The sequence below is a fragment of the Dermacentor albipictus genome, chromosome 4, assembly GCF_038994185.2.
Source record: "Dermacentor albipictus isolate Rhodes 1998 colony chromosome 4, USDA_Dalb.pri_finalv2, whole genome shotgun sequence".
Classification (NCBI taxonomy): Eukaryota; Metazoa; Arthropoda; class Arachnida; order Ixodida; family Ixodidae; genus Dermacentor; species Dermacentor albipictus.
The window spans coordinates 62,362,506-62,374,513 of NC_091824.1; the positions used below are offsets into that span (position 1 = coordinate 62,362,506).

Consider the following 12,008-nt stretch of genomic DNA (forward strand, 5'->3'; position numbering starts at 1 on the left):
CATGGCTCCCGGTGACAACACCTCGTCTGCTTCTACTCCTGCGATCCCGGCAACAACCTACGTTACGGTTACCAATCTACGCGATCCTGGCATTTTCTCCGGCAAAGATAATGCCAACGTTGAGGACTGGCTCACCCTCTATGAGCGTGTTAGCCGAAACAACCACTGGGACCCTACCATTATGCTAGCGAATGTCCTCTTCTACTTGGGCGGAACTCTTCGTGTCTGGTTCCGCACACACGCGATCTCTAGCTGGGATGCTTTCAAGGAGAAGCTCAGCGGCGTCATTGGAAATCCCACCGGTCGGCAGCTGGCTGCTAGAATAGAGCTTGCTAGCCTAGTTCAGTCTTCAACTGAATCGTTTTTTTGCACTTCTGATCCCACCAGTGTCTTAGAAACGGAGACTGACGTGTTTGATATCTTTTTTCGTATTTTTTGTGATAAATGTGCTTGCTCCTTTTGAGCTGTGGTTTTTCGTTGATAGCAACACTTTAGAGAACAACTGGATTGAGGTGGCCTCTAAGGTCCTATAGACAATGAACAAATTGGTCTAACATATTCAGCAACAAACAAGGTAGACACAGCGTTACAGCTATAATGGCTATTTTTCGCAATGACTGTTCGTAGTTTTGTGCATTCAAATGAGGCGGCGGCGCTGGGAAGCCAATTCATTTAAAATGCCTTTTGACGCATACTCAGTAATCATTTTCTTTTATTCGCGGAACACTGTTTTTCGTTTCCATCATGGCTGCCCTTGTTTCATGAAAGCGGGAGTTGACTTTGCGTGAAGTTTTCGATTACTTTTACACCGTTCCACATATTAGCACCGAAATGAAGTGTGAAGAAATATAAAATATTGGCTTAGGCACCAAAGTAAGAGAACTTATATCACTGAGTCATCATTGTATTAGTACGGTGGCTTAAAACTTTAAGCCATTTAATCCGGTCGCTTTAAAATGGTCACATCATCAAAGCAATACTCTCAGTCCAGAATTTTCTAACACCTCGGGCTATCTGGTAAATCGGCTTTAGTGCACGTCGGCATTGAAACCTGCAAAACCATGCTTTAACTAAATGTGCTGATTTGGCGCAGCTCAGAAATCGGTGAAGCACCGAGTTAATTTTGATTTTTTTGGTTGCCTTTCGTGTATTAGTTTATTGGCGGCCTTTACAGCGTGAAGACCGGGCGTACTCAGCAATACCATAGTGGTAATGCAAGAATAAATTAAAACATTCAACAACGGTGAAACAGACGCTCTGGATTTGTTTACATTTCATTTCCCAGTTCTACCCGCATGCATTCATTGATTAGTTTTTCTTTAGTTAGCGCTCTCATACCCGGAAGGGAGAAGCGTTATACCATAAACGCACCATCCAGTTATTCAGTGGCTTAATCAAAACGGCTCTCCTCAGTCGTCCATGTCGTGAGCCTATGGCGATCGAAAGTAGCACAGCTGAGCAAGGTGAATTTGGGTGAAGTTGTCCAAATACAGCGGCAAAGTTTTATATATTTACACTATGTGCATCACTGACCTATGATATGCAGCGTATTGCGCACTTGATGAAAGTTCCCTGTAAAAAAACCACACCGCACTGTACGACGATGCCAGTGTGGTACAGCTTGTACTGTACTTGTTCTCATCGTTTTTTTTCGTTTTTTTATTCGTCTTTTATTTGTCTGCGTGAGCAATATTCCATTGGGAATATCTTTCGACAGTCCATGCGAGTTTGTGTATGTGTGCGAATTTCATTTTCGACTGTCAATGTTTACACTGCGTATGACATCCTGATCTCTTGTTCTCTGTTTAGCGCTTCCAAACCACATTTAAATTGCCTGTGTTCTTCTATTCTCAGTTTCGAAAAAAAAAATAGCAAGAAAGGACGTTGTCGTATCTCATAGAGCACAGTAGCACAGCCCGCACACAGCACAACAGCCGTCGCCATCTGGTAATAATAATAATAATATATGGGGTTTTACGTGCCAAAACCACTTTCTGATTATGAGGCACGCCGTAGTGGGGGACTCCGGAAATTTAGACCACCTGGGGTTCTTTAACGTGCACCTAAATCTAAGTACACGGGTGTTTTCGCATTTCGCCCCCATCGAAATGCGGCCGCCGTGGCCGGGATTCGATCCCGCGACCTCTTGTCGCCATCTGGTAGGCACCATCTTAACGCGCTTTGTTTAAATATCGTGAGCGCGCATGACTTGTTTTTAACTTTTTGCCGCCGAATTCCGTGAGACTGTCGTTTTCTTAGCGAGGTCACTACTAGAGTCCGCAATGTACGCATTCATAATGCGACAGTGAATCAAAAAGACTTCGCCCATATTTATGTTTAGCCAAATTGCGACTGTTAATGCGAAGTCCGCATATCCCTTCCCAGCGGTGGACCTCCCTCGGACCGGCACGGTCTTATCTGCCGGTAGCTCCGTGGCACGGCGCTGCTGCTAGTTCTTTGAAGATGGCTGTTATGCTTCACGCGACCACGGCGTACAAGCGACGAAGTCTGATTCGTTTTCTACGGAGAGTAAGGGGGGGGGGGGGGGACGAGCGCCTATCGAAATCCACAGAGAAATGCAGCCCACGTATGGGGGAAGGGTGTCTCGCTTTGAGAAGTGTCAATTGGCGGTGTTGTGAGTTAGCGAAAGGCCGTGAAGACTTGCGTGGCAATGAGCGTTCGGGGAAGCCGCGAGCATTGCTGACTGACTAAAACAGCATCTCAAATTTAGTGCTGTGATGGGACAGGAGAAATGGGGAGGGTCTGAACCAATGTGGGGACTATGTGGAAAAATAGCGTAAGGTACGTAGAATAGTACGTATATTTGTAATTGTCTGCATGTACCTTATTTTGACTAATAAAAAATAGGTGCAAAGACTTTCCGATTCGCTACCCACAATTAGTTTTCCGCAAGGCAACATGACATCTCCGACAACCTATGCCAGAAAATAGGGGTTATGAATGACTCGTGTTGGCTATGGCTTTGCGGTGCTGAGCTTCAGGTCATGGTAGCGATCTCGGCCGGGGCGGCCGCATTTCAATGGAAGCGAAATACTACAGTGTTTGTTTGCTTAGATTTAGCTGTATGATAAAGGACACCAGGAGGGGAAAATAATCTGGTCCGCCACTACGACGTGCCTAAGAATCAAATCCTGGTTTTGGCACGTTGAACCGACGAATTCAGTTATTTTAAACAATCTCAAACCTGTTATGATTCTATTTAGTTTTGCAAGCACTTAGGTTCCTGTGCGCTCACCACCGGAGAAGCGACAAATATTTATACTGCAAGCATGTTGCGCGATGATAATGCTGAACGTGGTATCTTAATGGGCAGGGGCATATTCTGTATTGCCACTGGTAAATTTTAGGCCACCTACGCTCGCTGGCAAGTATATCTTGGGCGTATGTCTTGATGATACCTTAACTAACGTAGGCTTTTCGAGTAAGTGCCTTTTCTAGTTGCCACTTGATTAGCAGGAACCTGCGACCTTAGTAAAAATAGCGCAAGAGGGAAACAGGCCATGTGTTAGCCGACGTATTTGCTTGGGAACATTAGTTCCTCAAAGCTGATGTGTCTAGCCCGCAGTTAGCCTAATAGGCTACCAACCCTTAATGTTCTCGCCGTCATGACATGCGTTCTTTCTTTTACCTGCTTTTTTTTGTTTTCCAAATTCGTATAAATTCACGGACGCCATACGTCACTCTGAAGACATGGTGCATATTTCAGCCCCTACAAAGCAGGAGGAAAGAAATGTCAGCACCTACAGGCTGTTCAGCACCTACAGAACACCATCTTTATCTGCTCCGCAGGGCATGTATCATATGACCCACCCGGTAATTACGACAGAGTATTAAATAAATTGAGTAGTGCCTTTATAGCAGGAAAGCTGAGTTATTAATTGGTTAGAGGTGTCTGCCACTCCGAATATGTTTACGGTAGTCTACGAATTCAGTGACGTTTTGCCAGATAAATTGTATTCTTGTGAAAAAGCCGGGGGAACTGCATTCATTAATGGCGTTTAGTTCGCTGGCGTTCTGGAGGCTCGAAATTTGGGGACGTGAACTTGGATAACATGCCCGATGTGGCAAATGCTATTCACGCAATCGTAGGGTGACATAACTGTAGTATGCATAGGAGACAGCCATTATATGCATGTAAGTTGGACGACGCCACTGATACAGCCACTGCGGGATTCTCGGTTTGTTGCAACGTAGTTTAGAGCTATGAGAACGATAAAAAAACATGTTTGGCTTTAATATATCGGTTCGGCACATTTCTGGCCGCTGAGTCGCCGCTGCAATTATAGTGGAATCATGAATGTGTATAATTGTATTCTTTTCCTTAGAACACCCTTGTGGCTTTCTACGCAAGCTTTGTTGAAATTGGATTCGTGTCGTGGCTATGTTTTCATTTGTATTTATTTTTTAGCGGTGATTAGTGTCACTGTGCGTTTCATGGCTACCAGTAGATAGTTATAGCACTTCAGAGAAAATAATTTAAAACATTCAACACTATCGGCCAGTGTTTCGTCTTCCCCATACTAGATATCCAGATCCTCCAGCACGCATATGGCTGAAGTGTCACGATTTACTTCTCAGCTGAAAGTGTTGCGATATAGCGAACGCAAAACACCCATCTCTCCTAATATGCCTGCTACTACACGGCAGAGCAGAACGATGCCATAACGTTGCTTCTCAGTAAAGGCAAGCTGCATTGTAATAAAGCAAATGGGCCTATGCCCATAGTTCTTATTTTGGGTACGCTACTGTGCCTCTACATTTTCCTCCAGCAAACATAACTTAAAGCTCCGTCGATTGTGGTATGCGGCTTTCTAAAACAGTGAGGTGACGGAAGCTTGCGTTCTGGCATAGTCCGACTATGCGCAGATACGCATTGTTATACGCATTGATTATAACTATGGAAAAATGTGTATATTTTACTGTATAATACCTTTCTCGTTATTAATAATTTTTTTCCTATGATTGTCGCGTGCGATTATTTGTATTAGGAAGCTCGCAAAGCAGAAAAAAGGAACGTCCCGTATATGAAAGGCCGCTTCGGAACTGCATTAGATAGATTATATTTGTGATATATCTTGACGTAAGATATTCAGTTTTCTTTTAACTTCATGAAATTAGACAAAATGTTTTCCAGCATTAGCGTGGTATTTCATTTTTGTTCATTGGTCGCTAAGCCAATGAAAATCACCCAACTTGTTTTCTCCTTTTGGTTAAGTGAAGAAGACCAGCGTTTCCTAACGGACTGCTCACAGCTGCGCTGGAAATTTCGTCTGGCAATACTAACGCTGCGTAACTGCGCTAAAATTTCTTGACAGATAGTGTGCATAGTCTTGTGATTATTTAAACGCCACACAAGAACAAAATGTTCGAAGTTACTATTGTCTTAGTGGGACACGGGTAGTGCACGTGACGAAATTCCTTGGGTGGACAACTGCCGAAATGGTAAATAATAGTTCCGTTGTGCAGTGTGAACTATAGCGAATGTGGAGTTCCGAAAAGTATTCGTTGCTGCAGGGCTACGAGTGACTTCTGAACGCAGTGCTTAATGTCGTTCATGACTTCCCAACAATTTGGGAGCCGGCGCGTGACAACGAATGTTAAATTTGCTAAAGATCTCCATCGCAAACGTGCGCGCAACCATTTAATCGAAATCTACCGAAGGATGTGTTTAGCCCCTGCTAAAGCATCATGCAAAGAAACAGTGCGGGACCAACCTCTTCAAAAGTAGAAGAGCTTCCCGGCGATGGACCAGGCGCCGAGCACCGCTCCGGGGACCAGAAGTTCCTCAAACAGTACAACACAATGTTCACCGGAGACGGAGGGGAAATTGACAGCACACCGTCACTGCGGCACTAGTCGGATGGAGCAGCTCTTTTTATTTCCTGCCCCCACAGAATCGAAGGAAAGACGCGCACAGTCGTGCCTCGGCGATCCTCTTCGAACCTTCAGCACAGACACCTGGAGGCCTCGACTTCGCTGGTCGCAAGACAAGAGAGAAGACACCGTGTCGCGTTCCCTCCAGCGTGGCTCGTTTCAAAAGCCCGCCTCCGTCGTTCGGCGCACGGCGAGCACGGCGAAACCGCGGCTCGTGTCTCGCGAAGTCCGGGCCTCGAGATAGCGAACTGAAACCGCCGCGCGCTCTCCTACAACAAGCGCGCCGAAGAGCGCGACGCTCGAGCTCTCCTCGCTCCAGGAGCGCTGGCGACAGTGTAGCGCCCTCCACTCGCTGGTACACGAGTAGCGGGCCCGACTACTACCACGCGTCCCGCTCTCCTCCTCTCTCATTCTGGGCTTCGCCCTCCCCTATCCGTGCGCACCCCGAGTTGGCGCCGGCGCTGCCGATCGCGTCCGCGGACTCTGCGGTGCGCGCATCCTTCTCGCCTACTCTTCCTAACCTCCCCCCCCCCCCGCCTCCCCTCTCTTCGGGACACACTGTGCTGGCCGCACCGCCGCCCTGGTGTCAGGCTCGCGAATCGCCGCGGTCCGTGATCGCGGTGCCTGTGCGTGCTGCTAGACGCCTCCCCGAACCCCCGCACCCACCCCTCCCCCCTTCTCAACCTCTCTCTCTCTCTTGCCGAGACGCGCGCGTTCACCGGACGCCACGAAACAGAAGACGGCAGGCAGCGCGGCGCGGTGCGGCGCGTCAGGATCGGTGCCAGTACCTGTATCGGCTCGGTCTCCGTCGCTGGTCTTTTACTCTCTTCGGTATCGCCGCATTCGCTTTTCCTGCGCAGGCCTTCAAATTTTCTTTGCGCAGTACTTACCTCGTCAGGTGAGCCGGAAAGAGAGCGAGGAAAAGAAAAAGAAAAGAAAGAATCATAAAGGGAGCAAGCGGCTGGAAGGACGCCGGGGCTTCTTCTCCGTTGGCTGGGTGTGCGTGCGTGTGTCGCTTATCTGCGGCACTGTACGCGCAGGCCGTGATAAACGGTTTATAGGCCGAAGCCAAGCGTCGTGCTTTGAGCGAGAGAACTCTCCAACGCGGTGCACTTTCTGTATTCTACAGCTTTATCGGCTTTTTTTTTTCCTATCCTCTCTGGCTCATTTCTTTAACGCGCCCACAGACGCGGCGGCGACTCCGCAAATGTACGTGTGTAGCCCTACCTACGCAGGCACCCCCTCTCTTGCTTTTCACTCCTATTTATTTTTTTTTCTCTGATACTCTCGCGTTCTGCTGGATTGCGCTCGCCCTACCTCTCCCACTGTCAACTCTCAATATTTTGTTTTAAAGATTGAATTTTTAACCTTCTGATGTGTGCTCCCTGCTTGTTTACCTGAGAAAAAGGACAAAAAAAAGAAACTGAGAGCTAGACAAGGAGGGTTGCGAGGTTTTCGTGCAAGAAAGCGGTGAGTGTCGGCAAGAAAGCTGGTGAACATACGGAAGTCAGCTTCGCTGCGCGTTTCGCGCGGATTCGCCCCAGCCACGCTGTTTGGGCGATAAGCGAACAGGACCGGGAAAGGGAGGTGGGCGCCGGTGGAGATTTATCGAGTTTCACTGTTATTATTTTCGGCCCGGGTAAAGTGGCGGATAGAGCAGATGCCCACATGCATGTGTGCGCGCGCGCGTGTGTGTAAGTTGGTGAAGTCTACCAGTGTTTCACTGGCTTCATGCTGGAAAGAAAATCGCGGCAAGAATGTTTTTTTTTTCTTTTCTTCTTACACGTTTGCTTTGCTTTGAACTCCTTGGTTTGGATTCGTTCCCGCCTCCGAGCAGTGCGATAGACGAGTGTCCAGGGTCCCAGGACACAGTGCTAGCTCGATTTGGGATTTGCAATTTTATTTTGCGATGCAAGCAAATATTCGGCTGTAGACGACAGACAGAAGTAAAGCATTGCGAGGGCGTATCAAAAGTCCAATAAAATGAAGGTTCTGTTTGCAATAGCCGGTAATTGACCTCGGCCGCGACACCGCATCAGCGAGTGAAACCAATACTTGTAAGTGATACAGTGTTTTAAAACAAAAAAAAAAGCGATTAAGGGAATCCGACTCGCAGGGTATCCCAAATCTAACGAACACTGTACGTTAGTCGAGCCGCGTAGACGCGTACAATGGCTGCAATTTTGTTTTACTGACATGAGAGTGGGACTTGTATTTCATTTTTTTTGCGAGCTATGTTCCTACCAACCTCGATAAGGGAAAGTGGTCGGGTGTTCCCTAACAGGCTGCAATTAATTACGCGATGTGCGCCGCGTCGCATGTTTCGCAACCTCTTTGTCTTGTGGAGGGAACAAATTAAAGATCGCGGCGCATCTTTTAAACTGGTCCTCTACACCTGTAAGTAAGATTGGGTACTGAGAGACAAGGTCCCAAAGGACGCAGTTCAGCGCTCTCTGCGATTATTGAACGAGGGTGGCATTTATTGTGTTCATTCCAACATTTCTTGCCAAGCAGCGGCCTTTCATACCACGGAGGCAAGCCAATATTGCAAGTCGTCTATCTTGTATTCTCCTATAAGAAAAGTGTATCGGTTAATTGTAGTTTATCCAGCGTTATTTTTTAGCTCTGGCACTTTTTTCTTAAGTAATCGAGACTGCTTTATTGGCGCTCGCGCGCGCGTGGTTTGTGCGTTTGTGTGTGTGCGTGCGCGTGTGTGTGCGCGTGTGTGTGTGTGTGTGCGTGTGTGTGTGTGTGCGCGCGTGTGTGTGTGTGTCTGTGTGGAAAGGAGGGGGGGGGGGTGCGCGCCTCGCCGAACTTAGTTGGCTTCTTCCTCTAGCAGCAAAGCCATGCGCAAAGCACGCTTTACAGATCATAAAAGCAGGCGGGGTGAACTCGGAGCAAGCACGACCTCTTACAGCAATAGCAATTATATGGCCTTTGTGCGAATTTCCGCCGTCGCCGTCATCGTCATCGCCACCGCCGTGAAGTTTCGTACAAAATCCGAGTACGATAATGTCGCGCTCCGCGCACCGTATGATGTGGGTGCGATGGACAGTGTTCAATGGTAAGCCGAGAAGGATAATGGCTTGGTGAGCGCTGCCTTGCTGTGTTCCCAATCATGGAGGTCAGGTGATCAAGTGCGTTCTCGAGAAGGTAGAGGGTTGGAGCGCGCGGTACATACTGAGGGAGGCGGCAGGCGAGCGCTCGTCTCCTCCTCTAGCGCGGCATGTATTTGTATGCCGCGGTTAAATGCAAACGCGACCCGCACGCCCTATCTTGCAGATAATTTGCGGCGGATGCAAACACTGGGCGAGCCAGGATCGCTAGTGGCTTCAATTGCACTGTCGTACCACGCCCCTAGGTCCCATAATATGAAGTTTCGGAGAAGCCTTGGTGCGAGAGCGAACACGAAGCGTTCCCTATCCGCTACCGGTGCTCTTCATCATGCCAGCTTTGTGAGAGCGATGAAATACTGCCTAAGTTAATGCGTGTGGGAACAATTACTGCAGTTTATATTGTCGATAAGACTACGAACCTTACCGCACTTAGTTGTCTAGTACTATGCAGTCGCTATCATTGCTCCGCCTTTCAGGCTAAACGACGATTTTTTTTCTTTGATCACCTGTGCTTGACCTAAAATTCGACTGAGAAGAATAAAGCTATATTGGTCATGTACAATGCAAGGTTCATGCCGAAAAACATGTACCTTGAACTGTACACGCTAGGTACATGCATATACAAGCTGTTCAACGAGAGACACAATTATAAGACGCGCGGTGCTCGTTCGTGAGACCAGTGACAACCGAACGTCGTAGCTTTTATAACTATATGGCACCGTCTTTCCTAAATAGTTTTTTTTTTCGTTGACAGACTTGGCTAACGTTAGCTGGGACACACGGTATAGCGTCGGCTATTATTTCTTTACGCGTCTCTTGATTCTCGCACTAGTAGGCACGCAAGTGTATCACTCAGACCTCCTGGGGTCTTTCTCTGGCTGTCAGATGCTATAAGGCTGAGCAAGGTTTTGCATAGCACCGTTTTATTTACTTCTGGGCCCGTATCCACAAAAACTCTTGCGCAAGAGCTGTTTACAAGGAAACATGGCAATCCATCCTAATACCGGATGTCGTATCCTCTGAGCTTTTACAGCCTGTGTAATCAAGTCGTCAATAATGTCAATAGCACCAGCCACAAGCTTTCGCTTAAATCGATGTTTTCTATGCTTACTCTTTCGGATTTGACGTGGATGCTGGCTGGTGAGTCGGTCACTATCACGACGGATATATTTATGGCTTGATATATATGGAGATTAAACGTCTTGCCAATACAAGTACCAGTAAGCTGGCTTATAAAGCTGTTGTGTGCTGCCAGTGCCAGTGCTAAATAGTACCAGTGCGCACTCCTATTTTCTGCGTGAACAATAAAGAATAAATTCCTGCCTGGAGCAGGACCATATATTGTCGGCTCGCAGGTATCATTGAAGACTACTGGCCTGTTAATAAGATATTTCAATATATTCAGCGTATTTTTTGAAATACCTAATTTTCCTTGACTCAGTTGTTCACTACTACTAGGTGTGTGCCTATTCCTTGCCAATCTTCTAGGATTCGTATGTGCATCTGGGAAACAAAAGCTGCAGAACTATTATATGTGGCTAGAAATCTGTCGCACTTTTGTTTTTGCAGCTGTCATCGCCATTAGTCAGTCTACAGGTATTGTGCACCTCTCTCGTCCATGTGACACCGTTGCGTAGACATTGGGCATTATGCAACCTCCTAATTTGCTGTTTTTATTTCCGCATATCTTGTGAGCGCCCTAGTGCACAAACATAAAAATTACATGAGAATGAAGTTGTGACCTTAATGGCGCATAAGCTGAAATATCGTACGAGATTTCAGGTTGCGTAAAACGAAACAAAAATGTGGTTCACCTCGCCGCTCCGACATGTCAGAAATTAGTTTGTTTGCAACGCTTTCAATATGGTTCGCTTCGTAGTATAGAAAACCTTCAATTCGGCCATCGATTGCGTCACCTGCAAGTGCAATTTAACATTTTACTCGCTTATTTTATTTATAGTTTTACTTTCTTTTTTCGACTCTCCTATAAAACCTTCTGTTCTCCTTCCCCCTCTTAATGTACAGCAACATGTCAGCGGTCGTATACATGACGGCAAATACATCTGCCTACCAATACAGACATTCTCTCTTTTTCTCTCTCTCTCTCTCTCTCTCTCCTTTAACCACTTCACTGAGGCGTGGCTTCACAAACATTTCGTCCTCTGTGGCTAGCCGATCAGACCAGTTGTTTTTCAAGTGGCTGTGCTTTTTATGAACCCGTGTGATCTGACCACCTATCTTTGTGCGCAACTTACAATCACGCGTAGCTGCGCAATGAAATGGTTGACCATGTTCCGGTCCGTAGAGAATTATTGATAATATTTGGATGATGATCACTGGTGCATGACGCCCGTCAGTAGTTGTAGTTATGCCCAGATGTACATAATTTTGTCTGCGAAGGAAGCGGTAGCATTTATTTCTACCACACGTTTTTCGGAATTGCACATATATCAAAGTCGGCGCTTAGAAATATAAAGTAAAGCACGCTCTTTCATTTGAATTATTCATTCTTTTTTGGTCAATGCAAGGCATTGCCAGCGGGTTAAGACAATAGGAGGTAATCAACCTGCTGACGTTGTACTGCTGGTGCTGAGCGCAACAGCCACAGTGATCATGTTACATTGTGAACAGCATTTTTACACATATGAAAGGAGCAGTTAGTTCCTCGCACAACAATTTCAGAAGTACACAATAATTTCCTGTTAAACAATAACAAAGCTCTTATAGTAATATTTCACAGATTAAGATTGTTGCCTCAAACGTTTACCTCCTCGTTATTAAATAGACTGATGTTTCTTTATCAACATCAAACAATTTTAATAACGAGGAAAGTTCACTGAGGTCCTTATCTGCGCAAAGTTACGTTTTCGTTGCCTTCATTTCCCTTTGCGTTATTTTTTTTCATTTCAAGTAAACATAACAATAAACTGCCCCGGTGCTTCTCCTAGCGTCATTGTCTGTTATTTCGTATGTTCGTGGCGCCCAATGATTCGAGCC

At 46.6% G+C, this 12,008-nt stretch overlaps 1 protein-coding gene across 1 annotated transcript in view; it reads right to left on the bottom strand.

Moving 5' to 3' along the window:
- Positions 1-6,198, bottom strand: part of LOC135896415 (uncharacterized) — a 203,325-nt gene extending 197,127 nt beyond the window's left edge. The window contains exon 1 of the mRNA XM_065424789.2: positions 5,736-6,198. The gene's annotated coding sequence lies outside the window, so the exon portion shown is untranslated. The remainder of the gene's footprint in view (positions 1-5,735) is intronic.
- Between the last annotated feature and the right edge of the window lie 5,810 nt (positions 6,199-12,008).